Source organism: Lissotriton helveticus, chromosome 12 (assembly GCF_964261635.1).
Source record: "Lissotriton helveticus chromosome 12, aLisHel1.1, whole genome shotgun sequence".
In the NCBI taxonomy this organism is placed as follows: Eukaryota; Metazoa; Chordata; class Amphibia; order Caudata; family Salamandridae; genus Lissotriton; species Lissotriton helveticus.
Genome location: NC_136073.1, coordinates 138,887,824 through 138,899,731, shown reverse-complemented (window position 1 = coordinate 138,899,731; position 11,908 = coordinate 138,887,824).

The following is an 11,908-nucleotide window of genomic DNA, read 5'->3' as shown; positions in this document are numbered from 1 at the left end:
ATTTTGAGGGGAGCCTATGGGAGTATCCTGTTCCTTCAGCCTCCGGCACTGAATTTAACATGTTGTTTCTTTTCTACCAGCTTCCCGGGTGTAGTGGTTACTTTTCTGTATGCTGGGGCTACCTCTTCCATTCAGTCCTCTGCCCTACAGAGCCTTGACCACTTTGACTTGTCCATTTCCCCGCATTCTTGTACACTTGCATTTACCAGTTCTCCTTGGACCCCATTCCTACCTGGATCCATATCCCGCATTTAGACCTCTTCCTTCCTATGTGTACCCCATCCTGACATTGTTGCTTCAACCCACCTCAACAGGTTATGAACCCTAGTAGACTCCTCTTCCTGGCCACCCGTTAATATTGTGCAATTTTTTTCTTTCACTCTCCTGCACACACTGGGTGTATCCCATGCAGTCTGTTTTTTTCCTTTCCTTCTCTATTCTTTGCTTGTACCGTTCTCTCCCTATATCCTTTCATGCTTTGTCCTTACTTTGCTGTGCTTTTGTGACTGGACTCCTAGACACTCTCATGCTTCCTACCTTCGTTTTTCACGATAATGTAATTTTTAACACCTGGTCCCAATGAGTCCTGACCTCCATATCTATCTAGCTCTGGCAGAATGAGTACGTAAGCCCTCAGGGGGTTGCTACTTGGTTAATGCATAACAGATATTTATGCAGAGCACTATCCCTCTTGAGATAGTCCATTTCAGTACAGCCTTCTCTTTCTTAGCCCCTAGGCACCCCACAAAGAGTCGATTGTCTGCCTGGAACTCTCTTGTGCGATCAAGGTGGAGCTACTCCTCTCTCTTTGGGTCCAAACGGTGGAGTCTCTCCTCCTTTGAAGTATGAGATGGAGAAAAACGTTAGGCAGTGTGATATTCTGGCCTACAGGGAAAGGTATCACAACCTACAGGAAGAAGGAATCATGTGTCCAGAGTACCAGGTTATCCGGATTGAAGATGTTCTAAGGAGGGTGTACAGAGAGTGCCTGCAATTCGCTGACCCTTCTGGCCGATTTGTAATAGGCATTAGAAAAGCAGTCTTCATAGTTAATAAATGGATTAAATGTTAGACCTGGCATCCTTGCCATGGCTTTCCCCTGTCTTTTTGCCTCTGCTGCCTGTATTTTTGCTGTGTACTGGATTTTGTTTTTGCTGGTCTAGATGCTTTGGGCACTTTGCCTTGCTGATCAGTGCCAAAGTTCAAGGGATCCCTATGTAAATTGTGCATATGGATTGGTGTTTGCCTGATTGTTTTTTTTTACTCACTACTAAGTCCCTAGTACTCATGCACTCAATGCACTCATTGTGGGTACCCAGGGCCTATAAGTCAATTGCTGCTAGTGGACCTGCAGTACTGATTGTGTCACCCACTCAAGCAGCCTTTCAAAAGTTGTCTCAGACCTGCCACTGCAGCGTCTGCATGCAGTCTCTACTGCCTTGTCGGCCAGGCAAGTGCACCCATTTGCCAATCCCTAACCTTCCCTTCTAGTACATGTGAGTCACCGCTAAGGTAGACCCAAGTTACCCCTATGGGCAGGGTGCAGTGTAGGTGAAAGGTAGGACATGTACTAATATGTGTGATATGTCCTGATAGTGAAATGCAGTGACTTTCGTCTTTCACAATTGAAAGGCTATCTGTCCCATAGGATAGAATTGGAGTTTAATTATAATACCTTATAAGTATAACTTTCCATTGGGACAAGGTAGAAAGGTGTTTGGTATCTCTGAACTCAGAATATAAAAGTGCATCTTTTGGTAAAGATGATTTTTCTATTGTGTGTTTGAAAATACAACTTTCAGCAAGTGGGTATTTTCTTGCTTAGCCATTCTGTGTGCCTCTGCTGGTTTGTGAATTGACTGTCAGTTTTTGGATTTACAGAGGCTGCGGATGTGCATTCTTTTCAGACAGCCACTGGGGGGGTAGGTGTGTCCTGCCTTTCCCGGATGAGTCAGAGATGGGGTGAATAGACCTGGGTTGCATTTAGAGTAGTGGGAAGAGATTTCACTGCACCTGAAAAGGTCTGGCCTGCCTTGGACAATGCTGCCTCCACCTCCTGCCGGGAAGCTGGGCCAGAGAGGACCGAACTGGTTTTGACTAAGCACAGAGTCCCTCTGCCACAAGAGAACAAAGAGAAAATGAAAATAAATATTAGGGCCCAGACCCCAGGACTATAGATTACTTATTGACTCAAAAGGAGCATCTGCCATGGAGAAGAACTGGGAAAGCTGAAGGAGAAGTACTGACCGTTTGCTGTCTGCTGTCTGGGGTTGGCCTGCAGTGGCTGTTTCTGCCAAGGAGAGGACAAAGACTTTGCTGTGTGCTGTGTATCTGCTTGAAAAATATCTCCAAGTGCTTGAAGTGGAGCTTGTCTCCTGATTTGAAGTTTCAGGGACACAAAGACTTCACCACCAGCTCTCCTGAAGTTCCTTGCTGGGAGTTCTGACCTGTCAAGAGGTGCCTGTTCCTGGGTTGGGCCTCTGGGGGTTGTTCTTGGTGCCTGGAGCTGGGAAAAGAGAAGCAACTACGGAAGCGTGAAGCACCCATTTCCAATGCAACACCGTAGTGCGGGAAGAATGTCCACGCATTGCCATCGTGCTGCTGAAGAAACCGTCACAGCACCTGCCCGCGGCAGGAGAAATTGCAGCACGCCGAGTCTCGTGCATCGATCCCTGAAGTCCGATATCACAGCACCAACTCTGATACAGGCCCTGCTGTGCGACTGCAAGAACCAACGCATCGTGGGACCGCGGCTGAATAGATCAATGCAGCACGGCTGCGGCCCCATCGAGAACCAACGGATCGCATCGGAGAGCCAAGTCTACAGCAATGCCGGGGCTGCATTGGAAGGAACCGACCCATCACCTCCCCTGGAGAAAGAAACCAGCGCATCACCTTCCCTGTGCATAAGGAACCGATGCATCACCTTCCCTGCGGCTATTTTTGATTATGATTTTGACACATCCTAGGTACTTTGTGTTGAAAGTGTTCCATCTATAGTGTGCTATAGACAAAACTGTTTTTACCTTTTAGAAGTCAAATCTTGATAACTATATGTTGGATTTTTGTCATTTTGGTCCTGTTTGGTTTAGATAAAGATTACTTATTTTTCTAAACTGATGTGGTGTCCATTTGTAGTGTCTTCACTGTATTAATGTATATGTGCACAAATGCTTTATACACTGCCTCTGAGATAAGCCTGTCATGCTCGTGCCAAATTACCAAGGGGGTGAGCAGGGATTGTCTGAGGATGAAACTCCCTTAACCTGACTAGAAGCAAGGGTCCGTACTTGGACAAAGGTACCTACCTCTGCCAACTAGAGACCCCCATTTATAACAGAGAGCAATTGTGCAGTGGCTCACATGATGTGCCCATTAGGTCCTTTTGTGGCAACATAAAAGGCCTGCAAGGAAATATATGTTGCAAACCTTTGAGTGACCTAACCACAACAGGTGACTTCAACAAAGAAGATTGGTCTGGCAACCACAAAAAGACAGAAATGGTGAATTGGAGGTAGCTGTGCTGAGAGCAAGACCCTGCTGGGCCAAGGATAGACCACACAGAAGAACCTGAGAAAGGGGTGCAGATAGAGGACTGATTTTCCTATATGAACACCATGCCACAAATGTATCCCACTGGCTGGTGTATACCGACTTGGTGCTAGAATAACATCATAGACTTTATGAGTAAGTCTGAAAGCTGTCAACTGTCACCACTCAATTTCCACTCATAAAGGTGAAAGGTGTGCAGGTTTGAGTGCATGACCCTCCCCTGTTGTTACAACAGAAGATCCTCTTGATGAGGCAGACTGATCGGGGGACTGATGCTCACGCTCAACAGCTCGGAATACCAGACTTTCCATGCCCAATCCGAAACCACAAGAATGATTTGGACCCAGACATTCCTGATCTTCTTGAGAACTCTGGACAGAAGTGGTACTGATAAAAAGACATACAGGAGGCCGGAGCTCCACTCAAGACTAAAAGCGTCTCAGACCAAAAGACGCGTTGGAAACTCCAGCGCACAAAATTGCAGACATTGCAAGTTCTTGGCGATGGCAAACAGATCTAGCTAAGGCTCTCCCCAGTCTTGAAAGAGACATTGCATCACCTATGGATGGAGATGCCATTATTGATCCACTAGGCATCGTCTACTGAGTTTGTCCACCCTGACCGTCAGAAATCCAGCTAAGTGTTGAGTCACCAGGGAAACACCCTGGGGCTCCAACCATGTCCAGTGACGTAGGTGCCTCTTGACAAAGGATCCACGACCCTACTCATCCCTGTTTGTTGCAGTACCAGATGGCAATTGTATTGTCCACGAACACAGATACTACTCTTCTCTTGTTGGAAGGAAGAAAGGCTTTCAATGCCAAGTGGATTATCCGAAGCCCTAACATACTGATGTGAAGACCAGAGGCCTCTGATCTCCATCACTCCCAGTTGTCTGTCCTAGCCAAGTAGTGGCACATCTGTCACGATGGTCAGCTCTGGTTGAGGAAGGTAGAGAGATCTGCCCCTGACCCAATCGTGGTTCGTCACACACCACTGCACGTTTTTCACAATTCCCACCAAGAAGTAGACCATGTTGGAGAGATTCACCTGATGCTGTGCCCACTGGAACTTCAGGTCCCACTGCGGAGTCTGCGTATGTCAATGGGCATATGTTACAAGCAGGATACAGGATGCCATGAGGTCCAACAGCCTCAGTGTCATTCATAACGAAATCCAAGATAGGGGCTGAAACATTTGTATGAAAGCCTGAATATCCTAGACTCACCAAAACTGCACTTTGTCCAAAACAGCTCTGATGAAAGGAAGCGCATTATAGGGAGTCAGGTATGACTTTGGCACATTGATAGTGAACATCACCAATTGCAGGAGGTTCAACATAGTCTTGAGGTGGGAGACAACTGGCTATTGTGAGCCCACCTTTAACAGCTATTCCCGAGGTAAGGGAAAACTGTTATCCCTGACCTCCCTAGATGTGCTGGAACCACCGTCATCACTTTGGATAACATTCAATGGGGGCTTGTAAAACTGAAGGGGAGTACTGCAAACTAAAAAGTGCTCTTGGCTCACTGTGAATGGCAGGTAATATCTGTGGACATGCAAGACGGAGATGTGGAAATTTGTGTCCTGCAAGTCAAACGCTACCAGTATCCCGGGTGCAGGGCACACAGGACTTGAGGGAGCATGAGTATTTTGAATTTCTCCTTTATCAGAAATAAATTGTGTAGGCGCAGGTCTACGTAAGTACGGAGGCCTCTGTCCTTTTTGGGCACCAGAAAGTAGCGATATAGAAACTGTGACCTACTTCTGATGCCGGCACCCTCTCGATTACTCCTTTGGCCAAGAGAGTCAACACTTTCAGATGGAACAAGGAGAGGTGGTCCTCCATCAGCTGTTTGTAAGAGAGTGACATGGGTGTAGGAGTTGTCATAAAGGGGATGGAATAACCCCTTTTTACAATTTGATGTTTCTAAACTCCGGTGGTGCAGGTGATGGCCTATCCTGCCCCCCACTGGATGCCTTAGGGCAAACTAAAGGGGTTTGGAGGCTGCAGCTGCTCGGGCAGTGCACTTTGGCTTCCTCTCCCACAAGGTCTGTGGGACCTGTGTCCAAGGCTATGAAAAGGCTAGGAAGGTATGAATGCGGTAAAAAACCCCTTCTGTGGCGGAAGGTTGACTGAGGTTGTTGAGGGGCCATGGAGAAGCTGGCCATAGATCTGCTATCTTTAAAGTGCGGCCTCACTGAGCCCGCTTTCTCTCAAAAGAGACGAGAGTCCTCAAAGGGCATGTCCATTAGTGAGGCTCAGGTATCCCCTGAAAAGCAGGTGTTTCTCAGCCAGGCATGGCGCCGAAGGGCCTCGGACAATGAGATCACTCTACCCAGCAAGTCTGTTGTGTTCAGTCCACACAGTATGTTGAATTTTGCGGCATCTCTCCCTCAGTAATGACTTCGTAAAATATGGCTTGGCCTCCTCCAAGTCCCAGATCATATGGGAGTATCGGCCCAAGAGTCATGCGTTGTTCACCGACCACAGTGCAAGGCTGGCAGAAGAGGACATCCTCTTTGAGGAAATATCCTTTACCCTGCAGTTTCAACAAAGACCCGCTTATACAACACAACTCCGACTGTGACTTTACGGCATGTTACTTTAACCCACAAAGTTTTACAATGACTTACTGTAGGGGACGCGTTGTTGGACTGGTGTTGAATTTTAAGTCAAATAACTTCCCTATTGATGCATAAGTTGGAGTTGGAATAGTAATTCATACTATTACAAAGACCAGCGCCACCTAAATCAAGTCATCGTAATGACTTGCATGGTAAACTAACGTGTGGTAACGTCAGTCGGGTAGTGACTGCTTTTAAAGGCATGTGTGATAAATGCATGTGGGGTTCCTCCATGCAACCCGTCTTCCCAAAGGTATCCAACCTCTTGTATCTCCAATCCGGTGGAGTGGTATGGAATACATCAGGATTAACTCCAGAGTTGGCGGCCTAGGCCATGAAGTTCTCCAGGGTGGAATGCTGGGTAAGGAAACTGGGGTCCCCAGGAGCGGAACAACGGTGGCAGGCAATTGTATTATGCACAGCAGGCACTGTGGAGGGCTCAGACCAGGCCCGAGTAAGGGCTTCATTAAAAGCTGGATTCAGATGGGGTGATTCACGACTGAAGCACCTCTGTCAAGACATTCGTCTTGGCTGCCATTGAAGGTCCAAAACCTCAGCCACCCTACACACCATCATAGCAAATGAGGCAAGCAGGAAACACACTTGTCAGCTAGCTGACCAAGAACAGGGGTGGGAAGTTTTATTCTATTTTGTTCAAGTAGCAAATTCTGTTTTACTCTTTTCGAACTCCTTTTGGACTGCTAGGCCTTGAATATGGGAAGTCCACTATCTCTGATGCTCAGCTGTTTACGCTGATGCTCATTGTGACTATGAAGGGCAGGTAGTTGGTGCATATTTTTCGGTGCATTTTCTACTTGGGGAAGTTGGGAAAAGGGGGGGGGTCTGGCTTTTTCTTTTTAATTCATCCAGTTTTTGTCTCTATTTTGATTTGCGTTGGGTAGGCCAAACCTAAGGGGATTGTGGTTTTGACTGTAAATATACTGGGTGCCTGCCAACCAGGGCCCCAGGGCCAGAGCTCTTTCCCTTAAACTGTAACGCAACTGGCACAGCTTCAGACCACTTTACAAGTCCCTAGTCAAGGGTACGTCTGGTACCTAGGGCATAGAAACTGAAGAGGGCCACTGGAGCTGCAGCACCAATTTTGCCATCCTAGGGGCCACTACCCAAGGCTATGCAAACTACCACTGCAGGCTGCATGCCTTGATGCAAGCAAAACTAAAAGAGACAACATTGCACACTCCTCAGTCTGCCATACTTACAGACACTGCCTGTGATATAGGTAAGCCATCCTCACAGCAGACCTTACCAGCCCTAATGCAGGATCAACGTCATTACGAGTTTCCTAGTTCCATGATGGCTTCACTGTACCCACAGATGTTTGGTACAAAACATCAGGTGCCCCCTGAAAATCTACTGACTATTTGTGTGGTTACTAATCTTTCTCAGCCAGCCGCCACCACTAGATGTTTACCTGACCTCATGGGATGAGAGCCTGCGCTCTCAGAGGCCGGGAACAAAGACTCTGGGTGGAGGTGTTTCAAACCTCTCCCTGGGTAGGAACAGCCTTCCAAGGTGGGAAGCGTCAAAGGCCATGCCATCTTTGAAATGTAACCCAGGCAGCTCCAACTAGTGTAGGATGCCAACCCTCCTGTCATGACCTCACTCTTGGTGGGAGGACAGTTGGGAAAACTAGAAAGAATGGGAGGCATGCCCACCTTCAGCTAGCACCTCCCCTAAGTTGTAGCAGGTGAGGTGAAATACATTTTCAATCCCCTCCATCCTGATTTGGAGGGAAACCGTCATGTTGGGCCTATGCCCATTGCCCTGTGGGAGGGGTCATATAGAGGCTGTAGTCAACCTAAGGTAGATGGCCCAATAGCCATTACCTGGCACTACATTTAATGCCCTTAAATTTAGTATTCAAGCAGCATCCCAAAGCCCTGAACTTCAGATTTGATGGAGGTAAGAGAAGGGCAAATAAGAGCTGTTGACCCCAAGAACAGAGAACCTCCTGTGGACGTTTGGGCGCGAAACCTTACCCGCCACTGTCAAATTTGACAATCAGTAAAGACTGTCTCATCCTGCAGCAGAGAGACCTCTACAAACCCCAAAGGTCTTCCAGCTATTCTGACTCAACCTAACTCAGACACAATAATTCTTGCTCACTCTGACTCATTCAGTCTCACTCTCTCTTTCACACTGACTCACTGCCCAACTCATTCTGACTCACTAAGACTCACTCAGACTTGACTCACTCAGTCTCACAAACAGTAACATTCAGTTACACTCCCTGTCTGTCTCCCTCACTTATTCATTCTCACCCTTCTTATCACTCACAGTCCTCACTTTGACTCACTCCTTCATTGACACTCTCTTTTACTCACACATACATGCTCACATTTACACACTCTCGCGGACACACACTCTCACATATACTACACATTATTTAAAAGCATTTTTACTTACTTTGCTGTCTACGCACGTCCTGTTTGCTGCTGAACCTTTCAGCTTCGGAAAATTGAAACTCAAAACTCAAACCTGCGCAGTCGCAGATTCGAGTTTTCAGTCTCTGCTCATTCACTCCGCCCTTTCCCAACTCATTTTTAACTCATGATGAAGGAGAATGCATGTGGATTTTACCGGTGTCCCCCTTGTGAGAGAAGGCCGCTGCACTGCAGCCGGAGTAAGGGGCACCGGACTGGTTACATATAGACACGTGTGTACATGCGTGTACACACGTTTAGGGGCTGCGCGGGGGAAGATTCCTGTTGTGCGCAACCCAGGAGCAGGTACAAATAGAATGGTGTGGCAGGAATGATGCAGAGATGGGTGGTGACATGGAATATGCTTTATAATGTGGGAAGACACATGGTAGGGAAAGTCAATGTGCTTTACTGTTTTCACTGTTAGAATACTCCATAACTCTCCTATGAAGATGTGGACCACATGGGGTAGTTTCACTTCCCTAGGGCCTACAAATTACAGACACGCCCCAAAGTACACTGTAAGATGTGTGAAAAGAAGTATTCTGCTGAGTCCAAAGCCATATCTGTACTGCTTATAGGTCATCCAGAAATGTCAGATTCCTCTGACTCAGATCTGCTCCTGTAATTGTTTGTCTAGCAACTGTTGTAAATCGAAACTGATGTAATCGTGTAATTTTGTGAAACCTCATGTAAAGCGCTCTGATACCTCCAGGTCTTTTCCAGCGCTATATAAAACTCTTTAAATAAATAAATAATTGGAGCCTGGCTGGGTGTGACCCTGCCAGGCTGGATTAATGACCCTTCTCCCCAAGCTGCAGCATCAGAGGCCTAGCCTTTCACTGGAAGCATTCCAAATGGGAAAGGCATCCTCTCCAGGAGGAAGAGAAGGGGGTGGAGCTGCGGGTTATCTATCAGCAGCTGTCACCCGGTTCAAGGCACCAGGGCTGCTCTGGGCCCTGCCCATGAAGGCAGCAAGTGGGGAAGGGGGCTTTTCAGAGACCATGTGGCATGAGACCCCTGGACGCCATTTTGAAGTATCCCAAAGGCCTGTGCAGAAAGGAGGGAGCAGGGGCCGACAGGTGATGTGTCGCTGCAGAATAGGGCAGAAGGGCCTTCCTGCCAGCCCCCTCACAATTCTTTTAAAAGGTTTTGCACAGGAAGAGGAGCTCTCTCTGTGCTGAGGAAGACTTGTGATGGAGCCTGGCGCCATGGGTAGTTGGAAGAAGGAACCTCCTGACTGTCCCAGGACCCTGGACTGCGCCTTTGAGGGAGTCCAGGGCCAGTGACGAGAATTCTGGGCCTCTGCCCAAGAAGAGAGGCCCAGGAGGAGAGCCAGGTGAAAGGCTGGCACAGGGAGCCAGTGAAGACCGCTCCGTGCCAAGTCCAGGAATGTGGTGAAGAGTGCCCAAAGTAGCTAGGGCAGGCCACCAGAAGCACGAAGAGGCCAAAATGGTAGTAATTGGTCCCCTGAAGATATGCCCCCCAGAAAGTTGGTGACCTTTGGCTCCTGAGCTGACCGACGACGGAGCATGTGGGGCTCCGCCGCCGGTCTTAGATGTGCCCCCTGGGTGGGTAAGGTCCCGGGGGCTGCCCCCAGAAGAAGAGAAAGTCAGGGAATGCCATTGCGCTCCCCGTGAAGGTACCCAGGAGGGGGCCAGGAGCCTGCCCCTCCCCTGATGAAGAAGACAGGGAGCACTGACGCTCTCCCAGTGAAGGTGCCCAGAGGGTGCCAGGAGCCTACCCTGGCCCCGAAGAAGCAGAAGCCAGGAAGCGCTGTCTCGCTCCATGTGAAGTGATCCCCAGGGGCCCGTGGCCCCCAACTCTGGGCCCCGCCAAAGGTAAAGTTGGGGAGCGGCGTTGCGCTCCCCGTGAAAACCTCCTAGGGGCTTGGGACCCCCAATTTCGGGCCTCAGTGATGCTGGACGGGGGAGTGCTGCTGCACTCCACCCGTGGTAGGAGGAAGGTAACTCCCCCAAGGTCCCGCCGGACCATCAGCAGCCTCTGTGTCTTCCCGCAGGAGCGGGCAGACCAGATGGTCGCACTGGCTCCCGCGGCTGCAAACAAGGGTGCGGGCCAAACGGGAGCCAGCAGCCGGGTGGGCTCCCGGAGCTGCAATCACCTCACCTGTAAAGAAAGGGGCCCAGGAGGGACCAGGCCTGCAATGAGGTGCAGAAGCGGCGTGAGGCCGCCAACGATGGTAGCACAGCTCTCCCCGAGCAGCGGGGGAGCCGCTGCTCTGTTATTCACTGTGCATGAGGAAAATACCCCAAAATGCCCTCCAGGGCCCAGGAAGGCCTGCAGAGAAAACCGGCTTGTTGGTGGCGTGCGGTGGCCCCAGGAAGATGGGGTCATCGCAAAATGCATGCAAAGGTGCAGGTAGCTGCAGGAGCAACGCAGACTCCCCAGCACAAAAATGGAACGTTTCCACCCTCAGTCTCAGGGGGACTCAAAGGAGACTACCTTTCAAGGGTTCATCTGTGTTTTAAAACCCATCTCATGATGGAACTTTTGTTCTACACTCAGGAGCTGACACTTAGGGTTGCACTGAAGTGTGCAGAGTCAAACATGGATTGTCACTGAGGTGATCACCTTAGAAGAGGGAAGTTATACTTGCACAGGTGGTGCATTCCCGAATAGCATTTCTTTTGGGGACTGGAAGTCACATGTGTAATGTGAAAACATAAACAAAGTGGGTTTGATTGCTAGGTATTCCTGCTAGGGTGCCTGGTTGTACATGCATAATCCTATGATTATAACTGGATGCCTTTTAGGGACTTTAATTTCATTGCATTATCAGTGTGACCAGACATGATAACTACTGTCATTCTAAGTGATGCCTACACATGTATTCTTGCTACTGCATTAAGGGATGAACCACCCAGATTGTTAGCCACTATGATTCAGGGGTGTATACTGTATGGTCAGTATTAGATGCTCAGTCAGGGTTATGTGTCACTATGGCAGGTGTTTCCATTAAATATGCTTGTTGAGATAATTGGGTAGGTCGCCACTGGTATGGTGCAAGTGGGCAGGGTCCTTACTCTAGTTTATGGTCAACCTAATGCATTTGGGGGCAAGATGATGTGCATACATCAGAGTGGTGGTACTGGACCCCACCCCCCATGCAGAAGGGGTGGGAAATGTTATGCAATGTCACAGAGTAATTCCAACAGCTTATGTATATTTGTAAATTGTTGCATGATATTGATTAGTGTGTGTGTTTAATGAATGTACTCTTCCTTTTATAAATATAGTACAGACTGGACAATCAATTATTGAGG